The 22,967-nt window shown below is 41.9% G+C and overlaps 1 long non-coding RNA gene across 1 annotated transcript; it reads right to left on the bottom strand.

Annotated features, from left to right (window-relative positions):
• Positions 1-3,987: 3,987 nt before the first annotated feature.
• On the bottom strand, positions 3,988-7,490 carry LOC310800753. The gene is made up of 4 exons (XR_014553895.1): positions 7,294-7,490; positions 5,513-5,646; positions 4,785-4,932; positions 3,988-4,007 (listed from the first exon to the last, which is right to left on the bottom strand). It is a non-coding gene; the product is annotated as an uncharacterized lncRNA (long non-coding RNA).
• Positions 7,491-22,967: the final 15,477 nt, after the last annotated feature.

Here is a 22,967-nt window from a genome sequence, read left to right as displayed (position 1 = left end):
CTTGAGAAAATGACTGTTATCCCCTCACATACGCTCGGTCATGGGCAAATGGTCTTGAGGTTAATCACGCCTCTCACACGCGCTCGGTCACTTTACAAATCTTTCCAAAATATCAAAACACGTGTCTGACCAGCTTTGTACCGGTTCCTAAATTTGATTGATAAATTACAGCATTTGTGGAATTCAGTTAGTGTAACAATAATTTAGAATAGCCAATGCAGATATTTTTATGAAAAAGGTAATCCGTAAACCCTATATTGATATTTTCCCGGGATGTTAAACCACTGTTTTCCTGAAATGCTTGATCAGAATGCTTACTTTTTTTTTTCTCTGGATCATCATCGCGGAGGGGTCACCATTTGATGGAAAGTATTTTTCTGTAGCTCGTTCAACCTAATTAAAACAGCCCACTCCAATCAGAAGGTGTGACATATGTTAATACCTTTCCAGCAGGGGCGGTTCTAGGCCGTTTTTGGGTGGGCTTTAGCCCACCCAAAAATAGTCTCAGCCCACCCAAAAAAATAGAGGCAAAAAATATATATATATATATATATATATATTTTTTCCCCTCTCCAAATCCATGGTGGTCATTAGTAGCAGTTTCTGACTACACTCAATGCGCTGTGTGCGTGTCCCCCCCCCCCCCTCTATGTTCTTAGGGTGGGCTGAGACAAACATTTAGGGGGGTTTAGCCCACCCGAAAAGTTTCTAGAACCGCGGCTGCGCAGGCGCTCCCTCCTCCATCTATCTGCCTAATCCCACATCACTTCACACAGGTCACACACAGTACAGCAGCGAAGTGGTCCTCCACAGTCCACACAATCGTTCTCCCCACTCATGATCAATGAAACTGTGAGGTGAGCATTGAGCAGTCAGAGTCGTTAGTAGTTACTTAATTAGCGCATATTGATATGCAAATTAGCGCGTAACGTTGTTTCGTAGGCTAAACAAAAGAACTTGTGGCTGTGCCTGCCAGACAAACAGGTGGACTGGAGGAAGGTAGGTAGGCTACCATGGCACCAGCCAGCCATGTCATGCTAGCTCACAGTTAAGTGGGTGTAAATGGATGCAATGTTTTTTGAGAAACATATGGGCATAAGTGACAAACATATTTTCAAACGGGTCCCTTGTTATCTGAATGAAATTAAGCCCTTCAGAATCGCAAGTGGCTGCTTTACACAGCCTGTCTGATGTGATGATGATGATAGCTTAACATGCGTGCATGGCATGCTATTCCCTTTTCTTTCCTTCTTTCCCTATTTTTGCACGCTGTGGTGGTGGTAGCCTACCAACTTCCAACCAGTCAGATCTTGTTTTTTCCCACAATAATTTCATAATACCATTTGTAATGCCACCGTTGTAGTGCTGTTGTTCAAAATTAAAGTACATTTTCTCAGATTTATTGGTGTCTTTCTAGTCACACAATTTAATAGTCAGTGTTTCCCATACACTGATCTATTTGTGGTGGTACACCCTACATAGATTTTGACCCCCACAAATACTGCCACATATTAATTTCAACTAGTTGACTGCAAACTCCTGCTTTAGTGCTTACAGTATATTATTATCTTGTCGGAATATTATTCCAGCCAATAAGTTAGGAAGTTCCCTTTTGATATAATTTTACTTTTGTTTTGCCTACAAAGCAAAATGTTACTTTACTTGAAACTCCCCTGAAGTGATTTTGGTATTATTTATGCAAGCATAATTCTACCATATAGAACCTGTATGCAGAATATATATAGTATATATAGGGAAACAATTATTTTTTCATCGCTGTAAAACCACAGAACGGTAAAGAAGATATTGATGTGTGTAGTTCTTCATAGATCTAGTCTCTTCATTTTGATCTCAAAGTGCGCCAGTTTGATCCATTTTTACTTGAAACTGTACAAAATTTTCTTCCGGGGGGGCATGCCCCCGGACCCCCCTAGGGGGTCAGCGGTCCATGACCTTTGGGTGGGCTGAGCCCACCCAAAGCTCTGATGCTAAAACCGCCCCTGCTTTCCAGTGTGTCCAATTATTCCAGATATATGAAAAACCAATACAACAAGCAATTCTGATATTTAGAACATTATTTTATATAGAGAATATTGCATAGTGGTACAAAGGCAGGTCAAGTTATATTACCCCATTCAGAGATCTCCGAGGTGGATTTGCAGTGGTCTTTCCCTCACAGCTGATATGAAGCAGGTCAAAAAATAGACCCTTGTAAACCGACCAATTCTAATATTTTGCGTGGGCTTTTAAAGTGCATTTTCTTGGGGGCGTCTCTCCCCGAAGGTTCCTCCTCCATCTGGGGACATCCTTCACTGCTTGGGCTGTCATTGGTGGTCATATGATCTCTCCCTTCTGTCACTCCTATGCAGGCATGTTTTCTCCTCCTCCTCTTGGTCCGCATCATGTGACCTGGCTTCCACTGGAGGTCACAGACTAACCCTCACTTGAAATAGTTACCTATTTACTTCCCTGTCTACCAAAGCAACTGTCAATATATTTACTTTAAATTCCTATTTTCAACTCCTATAATTTGGTCAGCTAATTTAGCTATTTACCTATTTAGAAATCCTATAGCACTTTATCTATGATTACTTTAGACTATATAAACTAATTCTACATCCTGGATAAGATCAAATTCAGCTAATCATGGGTTAATCCCAGTCTGAACTGGATTTAAACATCATACAGCCCAAACCACTACCTCTTAGTCTAAAACCACTCTATTGAGTGTAAAAAGAGAAGAGGATTGGTTCCTTCAGTTAAATTCAACAAATCAGAGAAAACCTCACCTTGTTTAATCAGGAGGAGGAAACTCTTATCAATTACCAATTATTAACTAATTTGACTATACATTTATTTTCCATTCTATAGTTGCAGTAGTAATAATAGGCTGATATTTATCTAAATATTATATAGCTCCCTTATTGTGTAGCAAGTAATGCAAGTTTGAGGTTATTCAAAACACAGCAAAATACAACATCTGACACCATTCCATTACTGTTCTAGACACACTCTATCATAAGATAACCAATATATTCTACTGAGCATCTAATATTCCCAAAGACCAACGCCGGGCCGTCTGAGATTCGAACCCGGGACCTCTCCTCACATGGGCTGTGTCCTTAGAGCAGATCCTGTCTTCTCTGGGGGGAAAGGTCAACGCATAGTAAAAACATCACTCATTAATTTAGTGCTGTTTTCCTATCCATTTGTCCTACAGGGGAATGGCTTTCATGTCCGGCAGATCTCCGTGACCTCTGCTCCAAAGTTAACCTACCATGGCCTATATGACGTCTGGTAAAACCTTTTAGGGAAAAAAAACGTTAAAAACCTTCTCACATAGATTCTGCCTGCTGCGGGCATTTGCTGGAATGTCCCCCCCACTTCTGCTTAAACATGTGACTACTGCCATTCTGTTAACTGAACGTTTTACTGCACTGTGACCTATATATTCTGCAGCCTGTACAAAATGTAACATTCTGGGGTTGCAGTTTCATTTCCTAAAAGCAGGCTCTGTCTTGGAATGAAGAAGTCTCCATCTGCAGTCATATGAGTGACATCCTTGCACAGCTTATCCGTTTCCCAGACCTGCCATAAACATAGCTTAAGATAACAGCTTGTCACACACAAAACATTGTTCAATTTCCACTGAACCCTCTAATGGTTAATCCCCAAAGCCACCATGTCTCCTGTCAGAAAGGGAGAAAGTTTATCTTTACAAACTCACAGCAGCTCACTCAGGGACCTACAAGTGTACTTCAGGAATCAAAGATATATTTGAATTAACAAATGATAAGATCATCTCTGTAATTGCATATTTTCACATCAGCTGGGCCTCCATGGTGAGATATCCGCCTCTCCTGCTGAATCCAATCTGGACTTAATGAAGAAATGTTTGCTTATTGGTTAAGAAAAAATGAGATCTTATCACGTATCCAGGGATTTGAGGAGTAAAATCCTATCAGCGGCTGAAACCATCAATCCCAACGTGGATGACGAATCGCCAGCTTATTTTGAGGCAAAAAAAAGGTTAGCATGAGTAAACTGACCAAAGATTCAGGTTAAAATTTTAATCAGAATCAACTTTATTGTCACATCCATTGTGTCACATCACAGGTTTACATGTTTAAAGAAGTGGGTGAAAATCTTTTTTTCTTGCAAGCGCCACCATTTTGTAGTTTTTGTGAAAAGGAAAGAGGAGGGTAGAGATAGAGAGGTCAGCTAATCAAGAGATATATACATAGCATAGTAGCAGGTATGTACTGTACATGAGGTTAGCAAAAGCAAAAATAGCTTCCTATGCAAAAATGTACATAAGGTGCAGTTCACTGGAACAGTAACAGTTATTCTGCAGTAAAAAGTCCACATAAGCTAACAGGACCACAAAGTCCGCAACATCAGTGGGAGCTGGGGCTCTGTGTCTCTGTCCCACTGATGACATCATCAGTGATGTCATAAATTCACAGTGATGATGTCATCAGTGATGTCATAAATTGTGACATCAGTTTATCAGTGATGACATCAGTGATGTCAGAGGCATTGTGACATCATCAGTGATGCACATATACACACACTCGTGCGCGCACACACACACACAGACACAAGAGACAGACATGCACACACACACACACACATCATCAGTGATGATGTAATCAGCCTGAGGCTCACGAGAGAGACTGAGGGAGAGGGAGGGAGAGAGAGGGAGCGGGAGAGAGACAGAGGGAGACATTGTGCGCACACCTACAGGGCAGGCAAGGCCACACAAGGGTTTAGGGGTTACCTACCGGATTAATTTGTGATTTCCGTCTATATGCCACATGAAATTTGGTGCTGCAACATTATATTGCCGGCGATATAGTGTCCGGTTGGCCAGAGCTCGAAATTCTGTGCCCTCTGGGTCCACTCTTTGGAGTGATTTGCGCACTCTTGCAACTTGACATGGTAAAGGGAAAGAGATGTAATTGAATTGTATGACAGGATATGCGATAGGCTATGAATGGATAATAATAATAACACTTGTGATTAATCTATTAATTATTTAGATTAAATAATTATCTTGAAATGGTGGAATATTTAATGGGATGCAATCATAGAGACACTGCGTAACGCGTCATCATTCAGAAACCACGCCCAAGACGGGGGAAAACACAAACTCCTGTCCAATCCTGGCGTTCTCCTATGTCACGTGCATGGTTGCGTGTTGCATCAAAAGATCGTATATACGGAAGATGAACACTCCAACTTACTTCTTGACAGCTAGATCCACATTTTTCTTCTCGCCAATTCTCAATGGCTTCCTTGTTTTGCTCAGGAGTACAAAAAAACTTTAACTGTCGATTTTTTACATTTGTTTTCTGCGCAGCCAACCACACAACAGCTTTTAGCTATGTTTAATTCAAGGAAAATGACGCTGGTGTGTGGAAATGAACGGAGCTCTTCCCCCGTGATGGGCGTGGCCTATTACATGCAGTGTCTCTATATGGGAGGACTGATGCTTTAACAAGTAACCTACTTTGCATGAGATGACCTCTTGTGCGAAGATACGCTCTCATCATGCGGTATCCACACTGTGGGTGCGCTCTGTGGATCTCTAGCACCAGAGTATCCAGCTGCGCATCTGTGACATTTGAATACATGGCTGACACACTAACAGAGGAGAAAACAAGGTCCATATTAAAGGGATATTTCACGTTAAAACACTTCTGGTGTCAATTTAACAACATACTTGGGCTTTTGTGTGCACCCCTGGCAGGTTTTAAGTTGCTTGATTCAATATTTAGATATGTGATATTTATTTCATCAGACACGCCCCCCTCCTATAAACCCATTGAACTTTAAACTCCATTTTAACCATGAAGAAGGAAATCTCTTGCGCTTCAGCTCCCCAAAAGAGGGAGGTTGGTGCTTCTCAGAACAGGAGGATATCACAACAAAGGAAGAATCTGGAGCACACAGGTCACTAGTGAGAAGGTTTCTTTAATAGGCTAAGTGCACCAACATTTCGACGCAACGCGTCTTCATCCTGGCGACGCGTTGCGTCGAAATGTTGGTGCACTTAGCCTATTAAAGAAACCTTCTCACCAGTGACCCGTGTGCTCCAGATTCTTCCATGTTAACCATGTTAGATTCATTGAAAACACACATCACTGGTTCTGGTGACCAACTTAAAACTGTCTGGGGGGTGCCGCTAAGTGACGACAGGCCGCAATGCCGATAGCCCACAAGCAGAACTAGCTGAGCGAGGCGCCGTGCAGCGTGTCGGTGGACCGGCTGGAGCTAACCTCTCCCAGCCCCCACACCTAAACCTATAACCTCTCCCACCCCCCATGCTTAAACCTAACCTCCCCGGGACCCTAACCTCTCCCACCCCCACGCCTAAACCACCCCAGACATTAACCCTAAACCTAACCTCTCCCACCCCACACATAACCCTAAACCGAACGTGGGACGCTTGACGAGTTGAGAGTGATAAATGTGTTGGGCTGTGGGCATTGTGGGCCGTCTGCACTGCGGGTGGTCGGCATAGCGAGCGGATCCGTCTGGGGTGGCACACAAAAGCACGAGTAGACGTTAAGATGACCCCAGACATAACAGGTGAGGTAAATCATTGTTGCAATAGGGTTTTGCTGAAATAGGCTATGTAACTTGCTGACAACAGAGGTTTCTATCAGAGGTATAAGAATGCCCAAATACCATCGCACCACGAAGTATAAATCGGGCTTCATGTACGAGACTACGAGGCCATTTACACCTGGCGTTAACATGTGGTTTCTGCCATCAGATTGCAATCAGATTGTATTTTATCACTTCAGCCTGATTCCATTTACACATGGCGTTAACATGCATTTTCTGCAATCTGATTGCAATCAGATTGCAGAAATGGTTGTCCTCTCAATCCGCATAAAGTTGCTGTATCCAGATTGAGAGGACACATTGCATTTACACTTGTGTTCAATGTGTACACAATGCATCCCTGACCACCTCCGGAGGTGGTTTGGCCGATCAGATTGCAATCCTTCTTCAATGCGTTTTGGGGGTGTTTACACCTGGCATGTCCAGTGATAAAACACAATATGATTGCAATCTGATGACAGAAAACGCATGTTAACGCCAGGTGTAAATGGCCTCTACACCTTGCCCCGTTGCGACTTTTCCTGTTAGCTATTAGCATAGCTAGCAGAAAGAGTCCCAACAGGGCAAGAGACTACCTAGAAACAGCTCAGGACTAGGCTACATCACTTCAACACTAGACAAGGCAAAGCACACATTACAGAGTGGTAGAAGAATTCTTACCTTAGACCATTTTGCTGCATTTTATTGAGAATGGTATTTTTGCAGACTCCATACAGGGCCGCGATTTCTCGAATTTTGAAACCATGACAAAGGTACCACTCTATAGCCTCGGCGGGTATCTCAATGGTAGGTCTTCCTACTCGCCTTGCCACTGGGAGAGCCTGTAACACCTGTGTCAATTTAATTAGAACACCTGAGGTGTCCAGACCTGTGAAGGCAGAAAGTTCTTCCACCCTCTCTGAGATGGTTTTCACCCTATCACAAACATCAGTTGCTGATGCTTGATGATTCTCTAAATCGTCTGCTAAAGTATTGAGAGCTGAAACGAGTTCTGCTAACGCCATGCTGTCCCGAACGTAAAGGCGGAAGTTACGTCTTCTTCTATTGTTTTATGGCGGCAAACAGCTTTTTGTGCATTACCGCCACCTACTGGAGTTGAAAGTTACGTCGATGCTGTGTCATCTGTTTCAAAGAATTTGGATTGATAGAGTTGACATACGATGCTTTTTTTACAACAGCGCGGCCGCCATTTTGGACCGTTACACCGTGGGCAAGCAGCACAGAACCACGACACAACCTACAGCTAATCACTTTTTGGCACAACATCAGGAAAGAGAATATGGTTAGACGTTATTTTGCTAGATATTTGTCCTGCGGGACGATTTACTGGCCTCATTACGGCAGTCACCTACGGTCCAAAATGGCGGATATTACTGGCCACTGCTGTTGCAATGGAGTAGTCTATAGACCCCTTATACAGCTTGTCAACATTGAGCTGCGCGCGCAACGTGTAGGCAGAAAGCAGTCAGCTTTGCATAGACAGACAGCGAAAACTCTGTCAAAGCCCCGCTGTCAGGACTGCTCTATGCCCATCTGCAACACACAGTTATATTTTAGTTTTAAAATGCAGTTCTCGGCTTACTACCACAGCTTATCACCTGGTGATAAGCAATGTTATGCATCGAAATTAACGTTGTTTAATGGGACATGTCTTACAGACCCATAGCCTACGCACTGGCGCTGTCAATTGGCCAAGCCTAGTGGCCGGCAATACATATCGTGCATTCCTTTATAACTGGGGATAGCGTAGATAATTATTCTGTAACTTGCAAAGATATATTGTTATGTTGATAATGCACACAATTCAATGACATTATGTAACGTTACTTGGTCGTTAACTAACCGAGCGATGTGGCTGAGCAGCCTACAGCTACAGGCAGCTTACCTGATTATGAAGAGCACTACAAAGTCGGGCATTTTTAATGATGTCCTCGTTCCAATCAGTTCAACTTAATAATGACATTATTTAACGTTACTTGGTCGTTAACTAACCTAGCGATGTGGCTGAGCAGCCTAGTTTCAGTTCAGGCAGCTTACCTGATTATGAAGAGCACTGCAAAGTCGGGCATTTTTAACGATTTCCTCTTTCGGCTTGCAACCAAAGACACCTACGGTTAGCCTCGCACACACGCAATAGAACACAACACAACACAGTCTGTTACACTATCAACAAAGCAAGGAGTAAAGTTTTACCGAATCCCGTCAACTCATACTGCTTTTAATGCTAACCGTAGGTGTCTTTGGTTGCAAGCCGAAAGAGGAAATCGTTAAAAATGCCCGACTTTGCAGTGCTCTTCATAATCAGGTAAGCTGCCTGAACTGAAAGGCTGCTCAGCCACATCGCTAGGTTAGTTAACGACCAAGTAACGTTAAATAATGTCATTATTAAGTTGAACTGATTGGAACGAGGACATCATTAAAAATGCCCGACTTTGTAGTGCTCTTCATAATCAGGTAAGCTGCCTGTAGCTGTAGGCTGCTCAGCCACATCGCTCGGTTAGTTAACGACCAAGTAACGTTACATAATGTCATTGAGTTGTGTGCATTATCAACATAACAATATATCTTTGCAAGTTACAGAATAATTATCTACGCTATCCCCAGTTATAAAGGAATGCACGATATGTATTGCCGGCCACTAGGCTTGGCCAATTGACAGCGCCAGTGCGTATGGGTCTGTAAGACATGTCCCATTAAACAACGTTAATTTCGATGCATAACATTGCTTATCACCAGGCGATAAGCTGTGGTAGTAAGCCGAGAACTGCATTTTAAAACTAAAATATAACTGTGTGTTGCAGATGGGCATAGAGCAGTCCTGACAGCGGGGCTTTGACAGAGTTTTCGCTGTCTGTCTATGCTGGGCTAACGACTTTCTGCCTACACGTTGCGCGCGCAGCTTGCTTTGTTGTCATTGTGACGTAGGCGTATAATTGGTCTATAGTCTTTCGGTTCTTATTAACCCAAGTTCTTTGTCTGTTTCCATTCGCCGGCATGAAAGCTTGTCGTGATTGGTACGCCGTGATGCAGTAAGATTGCATCTGATTGGCCAGATATGATCGAGGCGGCAGAGGGGATTCGCAGTAACCTCATGTCACGGCAGTATTGTGGACAGAGGTAGAGAATTGAACGAGAACACACACTACACAAGATGGCTGAGAGCGGTAAATCAATGGCAGAGCTCCTCAGAGAGGCAGCACAACTTTTAGAAGCCATGCCTGCGACTCCTCAACCCGACAGACAGCCCGTCATTGCTGGTGAAGCTCAAGCTGATGCTTCTCCACGCTTATCAATGATGAATCCAACTCAAGGTAAGTGTACTAGCTAGAGCTAATGGCGGCCAGTCTGTTTTGCTAGCTAGCTAACATTAAATAGCCTAGCCTAGTCGGACACGACAAGTAGCTATAATCAGGCCTAGGCTAGCTAACGTTAGTGGGCTGGATAGCTAACTAACGCTACAGTGTTGCCAACTTAGCACATTTGTCGACTTTATTTCCAAAATGCGCCTAGCGCCAAATCTGGGTCCATTTTCTGACCAGGGTGTATGTAAATGTGTTGAATTGAACGGATTTTGCCTTTAGGCGCCAATAGCGCCTTAGCTTGGAAAAGAGTTGGCAACACTGGCGACCTAGCCCCATAACATGATGCTGCTACTGTACTCTGATAATATTCTCGTACAGCAGTCATTGTCACACAGCGTTCGAATCCTCAATAGGTGGAAAATGCTGTTAAAAAAGCTCTCCTACCCCTACCCGACCTCCGATTGAAGATCCGAAGATATGATAGTCCGCCTAGTGAAGCTAGTAATTTAGCCGGCGCTGTTAAAATGATACTGCTTGCGTGAAACAACCGTTTAGAAGCAGTCTTCTAAAGCCAATTGACTTCTAAACCCCCCCCCCCCCCTTTTTTTTTGGCTCTGGGCCACTAGCATATTTCAAACAATACTCAAGGACCACCCCACCACACAACAATATAGTATATAAGAAGGCATACCACAGTCACTTCTATTTTATTAGAAATGTTATATTAATATTTAGTTATGCTTGGTTGTGTGCTGGTGTCACACACCAACAATAGCAGATCTACAAGCTCACAATGCGGTGCGCATGGATATCAGCTATTTTTTGGCGCGACACAGCGCACAACTAAGTATATCAAGCCCTTAACACAAATTATTTAATTTCAAGCTTTTTCCCACACTACGACTGTTGGTTAAACAGTTTTCTTAAATTTAATGAACTTGTGAAATATCGCTTAATTATTTTTTATACATTTAACACAGGTCAAAAATAAAATAAACTTGTAAAACATTTTCTCATGGACCACCTGTAATTATGCCACAGACCATTGGTTTAGAAACAGTGCTCTAAAAGGTGTTTCTTGTTTGTCCGTTAAAACAAACATTGAATTGTTAAGTTTAACATATTGTGAGTTTGGTCTGTGTTTTTGTTTGTTGGTTTGTTTTTAAGGAGCCGCTAATGATCCGGAGTACTTCAGGATGGAAGTAGAAGCTGCCTTTCCGCCACTGAGAGACAAAGGGGGGTTTGAATTGCTTCGAATTGGCGGCACTACACGCAGTCGAGATCTGTGTTTAATCCCGTGCCCAGAAGAGGGATACACAGTGCAACATCTGCGAAATCCACAGACGGGTATTGGACAGGCAACGATATACATACGTCCATTGCAGAGGAGTATTGAATTGGAAGTAAGTGTCAATGAGGGCGTCTGCTAAATGCTTTAATTGTAATTAATAATATAGGGTTTTATTGATATGTTACCAAATATTTGACATTTCTTTGTAATTGAGCTTGATAAATACTTAATCAATGCCATCATGTGCTGTATATCTATAGTATCTGTTGTGCCAATTAAAAGTCTTTATTATGTGCAGTGATGGGCAAGCTACTTGGAAAATGTAGTAAGCTAAGCTATCAGTTACTCTCGATTAAATATAGCTAAACTACATTGAAGCTATCCCCAGAGAAATGTAGCAAGCTAAGCTACGAGCAACATGACAAAAGCAGCTTGCTACATCAAAGCTACTTTTTTAAGTTTGTTGCTGATATGACTTCGCCAGCACATGACATATTTTGCCCTACCCTTAACCAATCGTCAGTCTTCATTGCCTAAACCCAACCCAATCAGAGGCAGAGTAGTGCCGGGTCTTGCTGCAAGAGAGGCAAGGATGCTAAAAACAACACTTGTTGTCTGTCATAATGGAACTGGAAGTGCTTTATTGGCTACACAGGCACACTTGACATATGCAATGTCTCCTCCTGTTTAATCCAAACCGCAGCAGAAATCTCCACTGCATGCTTTGCTCATGGATTTTCTCTGGCGAGTAGCTTGTAGCTTTTGCGGGAAGCTACAAGCTACTTGGGTCTATAGCTTAGCTACTGAAAAGTCTACTTGGTTCAAAAGTAGTGAAGCTACCACCAAGCTACTGAGAAATGTAGTTAAGCTATGTAGCTTCGCTACTTGTAGCAAGCTACTGCCCAACACTGATTATGTGAAATGTTTCCCCCCGTAATGTAGACCCCTGCCCATACCTCTTCCCAACAAGCTGGGCCTCTCACGCGATGCCTGGGGTGTGACCAGAATTTCCCTTTTAATCTGATGAAGAGTCACCTGACAAAATGCACAAGGTAGATATTGCCCTTTTCTCTGCTATTTCTAAATTTATTTATTTTTTGTTACACACTGTCCCAGAATACACTTTTTGTGGCATGGCTCCAGCAGTCTATTAGATGGTCAGCTTGTGTGTCCGCAGCTAAGCTTGCAAACTGCTGGACTGACCAAATTTCTCGTGCACACTGCCAGTACTCCCACGTTTTATACTTTAAATATTTAACTTTGTAATGGAAGTCAATGGGGCTCTAACCTTGCCCAAATTTGGTGTAACTGTGATAACTGACAAAACAGGCTGGCCACATTAAGTTAGAGATCCACTTTTGAGCCATGCCATTCCAAAGTTGGTCCAGAGATGTTTCACGTTAGTTTGGGACATACATTAAATAAATCTGTTGACACACATTTACAGGTCGCCCAGTGTTGCAGCAGACTCTGCCAACGACCACAGTTCATCAGACGAACTAGATGTCATTTTCGTCGTACCCTCAGTGTTCTCAGCCTCAGCTTCTCCAGCCAGGCCAGAAGAACCCTCCAGTGACGTTTCAACTTTGTCAGCCTCAACTACATCTTCAGCCTCAACTTCAACCTCAACTACATCATCAGCCAGGGCAGAGGAACCCTCCAGTATCGCCAATGACCTTAATGTGGTACCCTCAATGTCATCAGCCTCAGTTTCTTCAGCTTCCTCTCCAACCACAGGTATATAGTATAAGTTCGGAAAGACTATTGTTTACAATGTTGAGTTTTAGAAAAATTGTAACGTTTTGTCTTAATTTGCTGTCATCAATCATCATGCATCTTTACTTTAGGGTGGAAGGTTGAACCTGATGTCCCTAAAGCTGCGTGGCTCTATAAGACAGAGTTATGTTCACGCTATGAAAACGAAAAGGGACTACATCTAAGAATGGACTTGAGGGACGATGTTGAGCAGCAAGATCAAGCACTTTTGTCCTTCTACAAGGTTCCTAAGAACAATTGGGCACGCCCTCTGAAAAGACAGAGTTATGTTCACGCTATGAAAACGAAAAGGGACTACATCTAAGAATGGACTTGAGGGACGATGTTGAGCAGCAAGATCAAGCACTTTTGTCCTTCTACAAGGTTCCTAAGAACAATTGGGCACGCCCTCTGACTTGTAGACTGGAAGGTACAGTATGACTCAAGTGTAAATGTTTCGAGAAATTCTGACTTTTTCTATTAAAGAAAGTTGCCTGAGAGCTTTCTTTTCCCTATAGGAGATCGTGCATTTGGCGAAGGAGTGACCAGGTTCTTCTTCTCGAAGATAATTTCCCTGTTACAGGATGGCATTCACCTGAATCTTGGTGTGTTGACAATGAATAACTGTTTATTTATGAAAATCTGTGTCCCACACATCACTCATATCTAGCATAGGGGCATTAGGGCTGTCAGGATAATTTTATTTTAGCTGACGATTTTCACACAAATAGTTGTGATAATGATTTAATTGTGTTTTTATCTACTTTAAAAAATAGCGGAAATAGCAGATCTGCTAGCTCACAATTGCTAGCCTTGCATTGTGACACGTTGGCTTGTAGATCTGCAATTTTCGTTGGCGATTTGGGGGGGAAAAGCGGACCAAGTAGAGCGCAGACCCCCGTCAACTACTGTAGTATTACTTTACTGTGTATAGAGGGTTTAAGTGGTTAATGCTATTGTATTCTGTGCAGGCAACATTGCTGTTACGAGGCTTTTTGATGGCGAGCCAGATCATTTGGTACCATCTATCTCTGAGACCCTGATTGAGTGTGACATGTTCTTTGTGGCCGGTAGGTTGATGTATTATTGAAAGGTCTATGCTCAAGTTTCAATGGCTACTTTCAACTAAAAGTTAAGATCAGTGTTTTTTTTTGTTATTGTCAACATAGCCTGTGAAGACCAAAAGCTACAATTTATTTCTCCTACTTTACTTTACTACCTAAATATAGTCCAACTAGCAAACACCATAATCCAAAAGTCCTATAACTAAAACTCTACAACTGAAAAAAGAAAGGTTAAAACAAGAACAGCTGTACTTTTGCTTTTGTCAGCATAATTCATCATTTCAATAAACAGGCATTGTACCATTTGCTGGACTCCAGTGAGTGTTCAGGGACTAGGATGTTCCGTTACTATTGATGAATCGATAGACTAAAGTTTTGGATACCTCCAGCGGGGGACAAACCGGTGACCTAATTTTCAGACGGGCTCTCTACCCACTAAGCTACGGTAGAAGAAATGCTTTGTGGTTTTTTTTTGTTGTTGTAGGCTATTGTTTATAATAAAAGAGAACACTGGTCTTATTCTTTAATGGCAAGCAACTTTTGTTACCTTTTTGAATGATTAAAATGGTACATTTTGTTTTCATTTAGCGAGGATGATGGACCATTCATTCCTGCATGGTGGACCCTGTGTGTCTGGCCTCAGTCCTGCAATTATTCATGTTCTCTTTGGGGGATCAGAAGAGACTGCAATGATACAAATTGAGGACTGCCCTGACCTGGACATCCGCAGCACCATCCAATTGGTATGGCGATTGATGTTTGTGTTCTGCCATTTTGAAAAATGTGTCTTAAAAGTGCAATATAGTTTTTTAGGAGTAAAATTTAAACCTTAGAAAAGTATTCTATGATGCAGACAATGGTACACACAGCCCAACAAGCCACCACCTCCTGCCACTGACAACACTCCGCTCTCGTTTCCTCTTCCACATCACTTGACATTTTGTGGCTCTAGTGTGAAGCGGCAATTTGAGCAACATTTTACCTACAACTAAAAAAGGTGTTTAAAAATTCTTGCTGGCGACGACAATTAACTAAATGTTATTTTTGTGAATGTTAAATTTTGTTTTACTTTCTATTGTCTGACAGCTGGAGGGCGATGCAGAGTTGACTGAGGAGGAGACCATGCGTGTCAGCCAACTAATACAGGCCGCGGATCTGCCTCCTCTCACCCAACGCACTAGAAGATGGACATATGACCGTCTTCTCCTCTATGTGCTGATTCACACTAACTCATTTGAAGTGTGAATAAAAGATGCATAATCGTTTTTATTGTATTATGTCATGATTTCATCTCTTTTTGGTTGGTTTACATTTATTTGTGATGTAGGTTATTAGGCGAACTAGCCGTCAAGTAAGACAGCTGAGGAAGGGGTTGAAGGAGACCATGCTGTGGCCACTTCTTACCGAAAGAAGAGAATGTGTTCCGTTGTTCTTCCCAAGGGACTCTGAAGCTGCACCCAGTTCTCAGGTAACAATGGCATTCACACTTAATCGTGTGAAAAGAGGCACTTATTTTTTAGGTTGTAGCAGACTTTGCTGGAGTAAAGATGCTGGTATCATATTGACTACAGAGCTTGAGGGGAGTTAAAGACCCACTCCGCCCAAAAAATATATGTATTTTGTTTGGATAATGTGTTTTTTAAGCTTACTCATGAAAACCCTTGTGGTTTTTTGCACTATACTGTGGATATCTCTAAAGCAGGGATACTCAACTTGCTTTGCCCAGGGGCCACTTTTGCAAAATGACAGGAGACCAGGGGCCGGTCTATAAACAAACATGAATCATATACATTTTTCTGTACATGTAGCTCATTGTAGGTTTTTGGGGTGCCAGCTGGAATTTAGCCTGACAATTTTAAATGTTTAAGATTTTTACACTCTGCCATGAACCCACATGGCATAAATCTGAATCACCAAGCAGAATGCAAAAACAATATCCAGTGTATTGGAGGTACAAAGTTAGAAATTCCATTTCTTCACCTCTTCAATTCAGTTCAGTTACAGTATCAAATCTGTTCAGAGTAAACCCTCTTCCCAAACAAATCAATAAAGGATCTCTCAAAAAGAAAATTAATCAAACAGGTCGACTTTGTGCACACAGGGTAATTAGTTGGGTTACGTTAAGTTAGTTACAGTAAGTACATAAGTGCCTGGGTGGCAAGCAGACTGCGATATTTGTCAATTTAGCTGGAGTTAGAAAATGGTCAGGGGGCCACCCTGCACCCTATCGGGGGCTGCATCTGGCCCCTGGGCCTCAAGTTGAGTATCACTGTTCTAAAGTTTACCATTGATATAGAGATTTACAGCCAAAATCTAGTTTTCACACCAGCACTCACAGAAAACTGGTTTGATGCAGGGCACTTGATGTCATGCACCCAATGCTAAATGAGGGCAAAGATGGAGCCAAGTTTCAAAGTACTATGAAATTTTGGGCGAGAAAAATACTTTACATGAACATTTATTGAATAGAGATGATTTTTCGGAGGATTTAAACCAAACCATGGGACATGTGGAATGGGTCTTTAAGATACTGGTATCATAAACTGGAGACCTTGAGGAATCATGCTAGCTTGCAGAGAGGAGAAACGGCTAGAGGGGAAACGGTTGACACAACATGCTAAGCTGCATCTCAAAATAATCTTCAGGTTTTCAGATCATGTGTAATACTTTTGTGACATCTACTGTTGACCTTGTATCTCCCCCTCATGATCCCCCATCAACCACCAAAAATACACCAACATGGGTCTATGATCATAGAGCAGGGGTTCCCAAACTTTTCCATTCCAAGGCCCCCCAAATAGTATTAGCCTTTGGCTGTGGCCCCCCCTATTGCAAGAAGAAGGAAACCCATTGACAATACTATTAAATGTAAAATATCACATCCATATAACATCAGAATATATTTCCTTACTTTTATTAATGTAATAACGCAATAATTACATTTGTATCAAATCTTTTCTTATTTCTTCATACAGTATTTTTTCATATTCATTGTTTCTGTTTTCCGTTATAAACATTGTTCCAGACTATTACCCACACCAGGGGGAAATGACAATGATTGTGATGACGACTGACAGGCAATTAGACAGATGGGCATGGCAAATGTGATTTTTATGTGGAAGCAGGTGATTTGAATATATTTCTTAATACTACACTAAATTTAATTATACATTTTAATTAACTCATTGAGTGCCAAGGACGTCGATCGACGTCAAAGTAAATAGTGACGTAGAGTGCCAAGGACGTCGATCGACGTCAAATGCGTTTTTTGACGGTGGGACGTGGATCAAAGCTTCAGGCATCTCCTGTACAAATATGGGAGCTATTGAAGGTGTATAATCTATTTTACGGACTCATTAAGTGGCGACAGTGCTCTCCAGATTAGAGACAGGTCCGGAAAACAGCAGGAAAAAGCCGTGATCAAAGAGAAACCGATGCATGCTGCAGCCAGAGCCATATAGATTGCTCTGTCTGGAGCTGACGTTGGCTGCGGACAGCAGTCAATCTGCGCTCACAACTGAGCCCCTCTGTCTCTGTCTGTCTGTCTGTATAGTTTCTCCACACGATTAGCAGCCAGAAAAGCAGCACCCGACGCCAAACCATTCTCAGCAGTCCGGTTTGGCTCTTCCGTGAATCGACAGAACACCGGCGCACAAAAAACGGAGCACTCCGAAAATAGATTGGGTGCGTGTTAGGCTGTGTGAAGTGTGGGGAGGAGTTTGCAGCTGAGGGGGGGGAGAGGGGGGTGGGGCACGCAGGGCATCACACAACTACACCACGTCACTACATCAGAAAATATTATCTTCAGTCAGTGAATGTGCTTGAAATGCTTCATTTCACAAAAGGCGGAATATCTCAGCTAATAATTTGAAACGCCTGTATTTGCTCAAAACAACCTATCTTCTCCGGCTCATAACTAAAGAACGGAAAATGGTATCAATAACCTTTTTTTTGCTGATGATACAATAGAGCCAGCTCGTTCTTTGTGCGTGTTCGGTGTTTACATATTAATATCACACAATATTCTGTGGGCCTCGAGAAATCACTGAAAACGCTCTGAAAACTCTGGCACTGGGAGCGTCCGTTCTCCAAAAGTGGCTGGCACTCAATGAGTTAAGAAAATATTCTTTATTTATTATTTTATGGTATTAACAAATATAACAATAATTTCCTTCCCCATAAATATGTTTTTTAAGCATTTCCATTAATTTGCTGAGGTCCCCCTAGTGCCTCCTGGAGGCCCCCACTTTGGGAACCACTGTAATAGAGGTTTTAAATCTTTTGCAGGCAATCATCGAAAGGATTGTGTGGCCCATCCTGGATGGTGACAACGACGATGATGAGTGTACTCTCGAAGATAAGTGCAGAGTGGCAGCATACCTTCGGCTTTTCATTGAAAATGGTAATCAGTGCAACATTTACTGGAAGCTGTGAATCTGAATGTTACATTATAGTGAAAATGGGTGAAGGCATTTGTAAAGTGGTTAACAAAGTTGTCATCTTCAGGCATTCCTACATTTTTAAAGGGATAGTTGGGATTTTATGACTATTACTCATGGATAATGCTTAAACGCAATGACACTGGTAGGGGTTTGGGTTGTGTAGTTACCTTGTCATGGTGTAACTAGTCTAATTGGCGAGATATCTTGGTCCATTGATTAGATATTGTAAAAAATAGTCTCCTCATTGACTTACATTGTACTGTGAAACAGCTGTCAAAGTCACTCTTTTAGCACATAAATGAACGCAAACAAAGCTGACTCTGCCAATATATAACATCACAAAACCCAGTATGGCATTTGTTTTGAGAAAAAATGTCAGCTTCCTGCTGATTTTACTATTTGAAGATCTGGATCCACGGATCCAGTCTGGATCTTCTTCCTAATAGAAATAGCTAAATCAACATGAAGTTGTATTTTTTTTTAATACAAACTAATTCTGTACCAGGTTTTGTGATGTTACATATTGGCAGAATCAGCTTTCTTCGTTTGTGCTAAAAAAGTGACTGAGCTTGTGGAAGCTAAAAACCGAATCTAAGAAAAACCCTCAAGCTATGTAAGTCAAGTATTTTTGGGAATATCAATGGAGCAAGATATCTCACCAACTGGACTGTTACATCATGACATCAGTGCCACAGTAAATAATTATTACACAGGAATCTTGTAATTGACACATGGCAACACACTCACACCACTACCCCCACCCAATACAGAGATGGGTACATGGATCAAAATGTATTGTATTCATTCGTCATATTCCCTTTTTATGCCTCCGCCGGCGAAGCCAGGCCGAAGGCATTATGGATCCGGGTTGTCCGTCCGTACGTACGTACGTATGTACGGCCGGCCGTCCGTACGGATGTCCGTCCGTCCGTACGGATGTTTGTTAACGCCATATCTGAGGAACGCCTTGACGGAATTTCATCAGATTTGCCTTAAACATTCACTTAGGCTCAAGGATGATCTGATTAGATTTTGGTGGTCAAAGGTCAAAGGTCAAGGTCACTATGACCTCTCGAACGCCATTTTCAAGCTCGGTAACGCCATATCTCAGTAACACATTGACTAAATTTCTTCACATTTGGCTCAAATATCCAATTCTGCACAGAAACGCCTTGATGCAATTTCTTCCTATTTGGCTCCAACATCCACTTGGACTCAAGAATGAACTAATGGCGGAGGCATAAGTCCGCGTTGCGGTCGTTCTAGTTTTCTTCATTATAGCATCCTCGAAACAACTGAAAACACTCCTGAAGTTCTGGACAGGATGGGAACTTGTGCCCAGAGAACTGACTGTGGAAGTGGTACACTCTGCTCTCCCGAGGTCCTCCACCTGCTTTGAAACACTCCGTCTTCCAGCACACTACCAAGACTATGACTTATTTGTGACTGACATTCAGGCCTGCATTGACACTAGTGACAGTGGATTTGGTATTTCCTAGGTCAGTGGTTCCCAAACTGGGGTATGCGTCCCCCTAGGGGTACGTGGAGGTACTGCAGGGGGTACTTAAGAGAAAGGGGACATTTGAAAATATAAGAATAAATCCTGAAAATAAACGAAACATTAAAATAAATCTGCTCAGGAGGAACTAATTGCAACTATTTTAATCAATTTCTTAATTTGTAATGTTATATTCTTAAAAAGGTGGGTTATTCATTGCATCATATGCTATCGTTTTTTTTCTAAGAAAAATGTTGGAGTCGGCTAAAGGGGGTACTTGGATTCGGAAATCAGGGAAAGGGGTTATTGAAGCCAACAAAGTTTGAGAACCACTGCACTAGGCTTATTTTGTAGTTTGTTTTCCAGGCTTTTTGAAACTTGAGCATAGACCTTTAACTAATCCATCATCAACCTACCGGCCACAAAGAACATGTCACACTCAACCTGTATCTGAGAGGTAGATGGTTCCAAATGATCTGGCTCTCCATCGAAAAGTTTAACATATTTGTTGCCTGCACATAATACAATAGCATTAACCAACTAAAACAAGGTCAGTAGCCTGTACTACGAATGTTGGATAAGAAGATCCAGGATCTGTCCCTTGATCTGGTTTGTCTAAACCAGATCAGCTCGATTGTAGTTAACTTGTACTACGAACCTCGTTTGCCAGTCGTTAACTCGAACCAGGTTTTTCTAATCAAGTTGACTGCGCGTGCACATGAAAATGCCCGTGCACACGAGCTTGTGCCCGCAAAAGAGGCGTGGTTTTTAACAACTAGCCAATCACAATGCAATATGGACCGCTCAGCTCAGAACCGTAGCTTTTACAGCGCCAGACACGCCTATTTCCTCATTCATCAAAGCCATCGACTACTATGTCAGAATCAAAATCCGCATTGGATATTTTTAGTCTGTTCCCGAATGACTGTCTAAAGTTACCACTTTTATTCACATCAGTCATTTATTTGAAGAGCGGTTTCTGCCTCCACGTATCCTACAGCAGCTGAATTCACCCTCTCAATAAACTGCGAGTGGAAGCAATGTGTAGCCTAATGTCTCAGTCCAAAATCCGTAGACCATTTAGGCTCAACGAATAATAATGATGTCATGTTTAGTCGCACTGATTGAATAATTCCTATAGGCTATCAATAAAAAAAAGAATGATAATAAAATTAAAAGAGGCTTCTGAACGACACGGTAGCCTATGTGCGGGCATAGATTTAATTTATAAAAAATAGCCTATTTTGTGGTCACATATATTGTCAGCAGAGTCGCATATCTCCATATTTCATATAGCTAATGATGCTGGAAATATGAAGTTCAATCACATCATACAGGCCAAAAGCAACACTTGCAGCTGCAAAATGCAGGAGTAGCCTAGATATGAATCATCTTAATATGGGATCGCCTGTGTGCAGGTGATCCCATATTAAATTGCTTAGATGTAGTAGGCCAGCATGTAAGCTATGACTATTTCAATTCCAACCCAACGTCAGTCTCAGCTCCATTGCGCACACGGCACCGTGCGCTTTGGAGACGTTTATGTAACCTTTTTATGCCGGTTTAGTGATATTTCTCCACTCACTATTCAGCTGCAATCGATCAGCGGGATCAAACAACGTATCTAGGCTACTTGAGAGCACAAAAATGAATATATAAAAACATATTCCAAAGTGGTATAGGGCTTAATTAAAATAGCCAACAAGTGCAAGGCTTTAGTCCTTGATTAACATTAACATTGATTACCATTACTCATTCAACATTACAATTCGTGCTCCTTCCTCTACGGGAAACTCATCCAGAAAGGGGTTGGCCATTTTTCCAAACTGCTGATTCGATTGGTTCGTGGGCGGTGGATTTAAGGTCTAATCTTATCCTTGCAACTTAACCTGCTACGGACCAGGTTAAGTGTGAAGCATAAGTTGCTATGGAAATATATGTCGGTAAGAAGTTAACTTGCTTTGTAGTACGGCCAAACCAGGTTTAAACCTGAAGTTACCTCGCTAAACCACTAAACTGGCTTTGTAGTACAGGCCTCTGGTGAACATCTATTAATGAGGTGGCAGAAAGTTCTTCCACCCTCTCTGAAGGCATTTTTACACTATCACAAACATCAGTTGCCGATGCTTGATTATTCTCAACATCGTCTCCTAAGTATTGAGAGCTGAAACAAGTGTTCATGACCTTGTTTGACCTAGGCTAGGGCTTCATGCCCCAGAAGTACTTATTATATTTACTTTAACAGGTTGAGTGTGACATGTTGTTTGTGGCCGGTAGGTTGAAGGTCTACGCTCAAGCTTCAAATGGCCTGGAAAACAAACTACAAAATCATGCCCCAGAACAGTATTTTTATACTAGTACTTTTATTTATTTTTACTTTAAGCACTTTACAAACAAAAACATTACATTTGAAAATGTCTTGTTGTTTTGTTGTTTGTTGGTTCTGACTTGAAGCACCTGTTAAAACTTTATATTGTTAAAAAAAAAATTGTCAAAACTTATTAAATGAGTTTTAAAACTGTTATTAAATGAGTTTACATTTTTTTAACCTAGGTGGTAGGTAACTTCCAAACTCAACTGTACCAGTACAACATCACAAGCTCGAGTGTGTTCAGCAGTCATTTTGATGTAAATGTTCAGTTTAATTTAACCTACTTGAGTGCCAGATATGAATGACGGAACTACAGGGGAAGTCCTAGAAATGCACTGGATGTACATGTGTGCTTTATGTTGGCAGAGAGGAGAAGACGGGAGGACACAATACCATGTGCCATTTTTTATGTTTGGGTTAATCAGTGTGTGAGTGTGCCATAGTAACGTTTATGCACAGTTCCCATTTCAGCACATTGTTTTCAATGTCATTCCTTAATTTACAAAGGGTTCCAATGTCAAAATGGGACAATGTGTAACAAAGGGGACTTGGTATGTGGATGAGAGGGAAAGTCACCCCCCCCCCCCCCCCCCCTGCAAAAAATATCTCTT

This window comes from Poromitra crassiceps, assembly GCF_964638095.1.
Source record: "Poromitra crassiceps genome assembly, contig: HAP1_SCAFFOLD_59, whole genome shotgun sequence".
In the NCBI taxonomy this organism is placed as follows: Eukaryota; Metazoa; Chordata; class Actinopteri; order Beryciformes; family Melamphaidae; genus Poromitra; species Poromitra crassiceps.
This window is presented reverse-complemented; position numbering and strand designations above follow the sequence as displayed.